We start from the raw sequence: 5,484 nt of genomic DNA on the forward strand, positions 1-5,484 counted from the left end.
GTGGATGTCAATTATTCCTTTAGTCTCTGGATACTAAAATGCAGCCCAGGTGCCAGGCCTACCTGTAGGCACTGGGAATGCAGACTCTGATACAGACCCTGACTTTGCAGGGGTTCTGAAAACACCTCCAGGGTAGAGGCCTGGGGAGACTGTTTCCTTTCCCTCCAAGCAGTTAGCATCCTGTCTTACTCAGGGGAGCAAACCCTGCATCCACAGTGGTTGATCCAAATATGCAGTCAGAAAACCCGAGAGAGAAGACTTTCCCAAACACCCATCACGCCTCATTGTTACTCAGAAATTGTCACCTGCACCGTGATGTAGTCCTCTGAATGGGAGGTCCCATTCAGGCATCTTCTAACTACTGTTTACCTCTCCTCTAACTTAGGAATTTTGGAGGGGATTGGAAGCAGCATGCTTCCAAATGCTGACGCCGCATTTACATAACAAAATAGGTTTATAGCAACATCTCAGTCACTCAGAAGAAACCAAAACAAGTTTGCAAGAATGAGGGGCAGTTTTTCCTCTTCCTCTTACCTCCAGCAAATAGCTCAGACATTCAGAATGTCTTCATGCTCTGTTCTTTTTCCACCGGAGGGTAAGTGAGGTAAGCCAGGGATTTTACCTCCAACTAAAGGCCTGAAGGAACACAAAAGAGGGAAGTTGCTCATTGCCCCCAAGACTCTGGAGCAAAGGGCACACATTTTCCTGAGGAACCTGGCTGGCTCAGCAGCCCTGTAATTCACCTGAACACTGGTATTTATCTTGCCAGCACTCCCAGGCAAGGCAATTCTAGGCACAGCAAAGTGACCTACCTTTGCGTACCCTCTTCTCTTCCCGTCCCAAGTCCTCCCTGTAGCTCCCTGCCAGGCCTCACATGCCCAGAGGAACAAAACACAAACCCACACCTTTGACCATTTTTTTTTTCCTTTCCAAAGCAAATGTCTGTTTGATAGTCTCATCAAGAGAAAAGTAATAAGAAATAAGACACAGAAAGAGTGGCAAAGGTGAGAGAAGAGGAGGAGAGGAACTAAGCAAGATGGGTAATTGTAATTGCCACTTCAGAACATAAAAGTCTCACTGAGGGTCGGTACTTCCGGATCAAGACTGATTCAGAGAAAAAAGAAATGAAATGAAGTGAAATGAAATAGATGGCCTCTGTCCCCATAGAGTTCACTGCCGAGAGTGAGTCAGTTCCCTCTGAAGGCTGCATTCAGCTTCCTGACCTCCACTTATTCTGTAACAACACATCATGCTGATGGTCGATTCCACTATCCATTTACAGGTAAAGTCAAGAAAAAAGAAGAAAATGGCATCTGTGACGCAATTATTTTCAAGTTGGATTTTTACAGGGTGATTAAAGTTCACATGAGGGTAGCAAGTAGAAGTATAGAGTCAGAAGTTCCCAAATCTGGGATCCAAATGGACCCCCAGAATTCCAGAGACAACTGAATCTACCAGCCACCCAGAATAACTGAGAATGGCACAGGCATCAGACAAAGCGATCCCCACCCCCAGCTGTTCTCTGTTTTGAGCAATACTTTCAAGGCATTTTGCAGAACAGAACTGAGCACGTCTAGCCTCCTACTTGGTGCAAAGTGCAGAATTGAATCCTTTTTCTCAGATGCCTTCTCTCTCCTCCACTCCATCTCTGTGTATTTGGAAATGAATTCATGTGGGAAGCAATGGAGAAGTTAAGAAGGATTCGGATTTCTGCTTGGGCAATGGGTGGAGTTTTGATGCCACTTACCAAGAAAACACTATGAAGAAAGGACAAGAGGGAAGATATGAAAGGAACATAACTTCAGTTTGACTTTTGTAAATTTGGAGTCTTAGAGTGAAACTTAAAGTGAAACTGTCCAGTTGGCATTTGTACCAATTCAACTGGAAATCAGGAGAGGAACCTGAGCTGGAAATACAGAGTTGGGGTGCATCTGCTCCTGCCAGCTCACACGGGAAGGATGTACAGTGAGAAGAGAAGCTCACGGTTAGAAGCTGGGGAAAACCACCTTGTAGATGGAAGAGGAGTTGACTGAGAACTCCAAGAAGGAGCAATCAAGGATGGTAGAAAAGGTTGGAAGGAAGGAGAGGGAGATTGTGTCAAATGTAGGAAGACGGTCAGCTACAGAATGGCAAAAATCCATTGCTCAAGAGGCAAGATGTGGGTGGACTGACATTCGCCCTTCCATTTCTCTGTGACATTTGACTCACTGCTACTTTAGAACACAACTTTTCTGATGGTGTAGAAAGCACATCTGAAGCCACTTCGGTCATGTGTAAACTGTCTTCACTCAGCAGAAATACAAACTCAGTTAGTTACAGGTGCTTCTCAGAAAGTCAGCCATGGTGACCAGCAGGCACGGTGGAGTATTGGGTTGAGCGAGCTAACGATCATTTAGAAAAACTTCTTACTGATCATGGCCTTAGCTTTGATATACTATTGCTATAGCATATATAGTCTGGATATATTATATATCATCCTTCAATATTCATGGGGAATTGATTTTCATGAATATCAAAATCCATGGATGTTCAAGACCCTTAAATAACACAGTATTTATATATAATCTATACACATTCTTCTGTATACTTTAAGGTAGCTTTAGCTTGGTTAGAATAAACTAATGGAATATTAATGATGGGTAAAACAATTGCTATATTACATTTATCCTTTCATTTGTATTTTATATATATCTTTTCCAAATATTTTAGACCTGGGTTGGTTAAATCTGTGACATGTGCATGGATTTTCTTTTTTAATTTTTTGACAGGCAGAGTGGACAGTGAGAGAGAGAGAGACAGAGAGAAAGGTCTTCCTTTGCCGTTGGTTCACCCTCCAATGGCCGCCACGCTGATCCGATGGCAGGAGCCAGGTACTTATCCTGGTCTCCCATGGGGTGCAGGGCCCAAGCACTTGGGCCATCCTCCACTGCCCTCCCTGGCCACAGCAGAGAGCTGGCCTGGAAGAGGGGCAACCGGGACAGAATCCGTCGCCCCGACCAGGACTAGAACCCGGTGTGCCAGTGCCGCTAGGCGGAGGATTAGCCTAGTGAGCCGCGGCGCCGGCCTGACATGTGCATGGATTTTATACAAAGAGCATACTATGTTACTGTTGGTTTAAATAGTTCATCAAGAAAGTAAAAATGCTTGCTCCCGTTAAGAGCTAATCTCTCAGAATTTCAAAGTTTCATCAAAAAGTTAGGTTTTACTGTTTTTCCTCACCAAGCTTTGTCTGAACACCAAAAACAGCAAGAGGATCTATCCAGTATACCCTGCCCAGGTGGGGACTCCCAGAAGGATTTGGTGTTTATAGCCTGAATTTCCACAAAAGCTGGGCTTATTTCTCCAAACCATTTCTGAATAGGATTACAGTGTAAAAAGAGCTAAACTTGTGTATGGAGCTGCTGAGCTTTCTTAATGAATAAATAACTAATTAGATAGATTATTTATTGTCAACACCATGATAAATTAGATAGAGACTAATGTATAAGCCAACTTCATTTTTTAATTGATGAAGAAATAATTGGCTATGGATCAAACATAAAGGTCACAAAAGAAATGTATTAATTTCTAGCCAGTATCTAGAACAGAGAGAATTAATTAAAACAGAGAATCAATCAACTCCCTCACATTAAAATCCAGGCTTCATTCGTCACTTTCCCTAACTTTCTTGTTCAAGCCATAATCATTAAAACCTTCATAGTCTTGCAATTCTTTCGTTTCACCTTTTGACATTGTTATTTCTTTTTCTCAGTGTTGTTTCAACAAATGCTAGCAAGAGAGGTTTGGACACAATGAAGATTATCACTTTATTTCAATTTTTATTGACAAAATGTGTCAGACAAAGCTGACTATCACATGCTGCATTAAAGTGTTTGAAGAAACTACTGGTGTGACCCATATTTACATTGCTTTTGTACCTAACATATAAACACATCCTAAAAGATCATCTTAAAAAGTACATTGAGGAAATTAGTGTCAATAATATATTTTATTTAATCCAGCATACTCAAACTAGTACTTCAATATGCAGTTCATATAAAAGGTTAAGATATTTTACATTCTTTTTCATATTAAGTCTTCAAAATTAACTGTGTATTTTATACTTACAGAACATATCCATTCAGAAGCTGAATTGCCAGCATTTAAAACAAAACACCATTCTACCAAAACAAAAAGAGATTGTTTACCATACAAATATGTCCTGTGGTTTGGGATATGGTTTGAGTGAGCCACGAAATGTTTCCTGTGCTAGAATCTTGGTCCTCAGTGAGATGAGGTTGAGGTGGTGGAACCTTTGAGAGGTAGAGCTTAGTACAAAGTGGTTAAGTCACCAGGGAATCATCCTTGGAAGGGATGCATGCTGGAACTGCAGAGTGGACTAGTTCTCACAAGAATGGATTGTCACAAAGCAAGTGTGGCTGTCTCTCTTGCTTTCTCTCTTGCCTTGTGATCTCTTCCTGTCTCATGACTCTCACCCTGTGGTGATGTAGCCACATGGGATGAAAAGCTCATATGAATAATTAGGTTTTGTCCTTCAAATACTTACCTACATACACAAAGAACAAGAGAGAGACAGTTGGAATACATGCTGGGAGGTGTGAGAAAGTCGGTCTTGCCCTGAATGTTAGTTGGGGACAAGATAAGTAATAGATAGTTAAAATGTAAAAGGATTTGCTAAATCCCAAAAGGCTCTATTCATACCATCCATGGAGATGGACTCATAATGCAGACAAATCTTATTTTGTTTTTCAATAAATCAGCCAATTCGCTCTCCTAGTTAAGCAGTAGGGAAATAAGGACGCAAAAGTATTCTTTTTCTCTGTGCTTCTCTTTCTCTCCCTGTTCTCCTCTAAACTAAATCTCCCCGTTTATACCCCTTGCGTTTTACATCTCTACCTACTCATCTCTCACTATGACATCGTTCACTGTATTTTCCCTTCCTTTTCCTTGAAGTCAATAGATAAGAGTTCAAACGTTCACTTTGCAAGTCTTTTAGCCTCTCAGATGCCCTGTTTCCTTGCCTGCAAAAAGGCAAGCAAGTACGCCTCTTTTATCTATCTCAAAAATGATCAATGAAACAATGCACGCAGCATATTCATGACGTAGAGATTAGCTGTTACTATTGCGGCCAAATTCAACTTAAGCCTCAACTGGCATTTACTGAGAGCCTACTGTGCTGCAGGCACTCTTAGGGAGTTTCGTAGAGACGTCCTCCCCCCTCAAACCAAGCACCCTCAGCTCCAGCACGGCACCCTCTCCCTGGTGAGGTCATCCACATCTGCAGAGTATTTTCCCTCATCCTCCAGAGGACTGAATACGGTGGATTACCTAGACAGTGGTTTCCAAAAGGCAGCACACCATGAATGCCAGGCTATGAAAAGAGCTTTCCCAAGGTCAAAATAAAATAATAATAACCACAACGATGTAGTTTTTCTTCATAAGGCCAGATCAACTAAATGTAAATCATCTCCATTATTCTGACAC

The sequence above is a fragment of the Oryctolagus cuniculus genome, chromosome 13 (assembly GCF_051225735.1).
Source record: "Oryctolagus cuniculus isolate XC-2025 breed Fujian yellow rabbit chromosome 13, ASM5122573v1, whole genome shotgun sequence".
Classification (NCBI taxonomy): Eukaryota; Metazoa; Chordata; class Mammalia; order Lagomorpha; family Leporidae; genus Oryctolagus; species Oryctolagus cuniculus.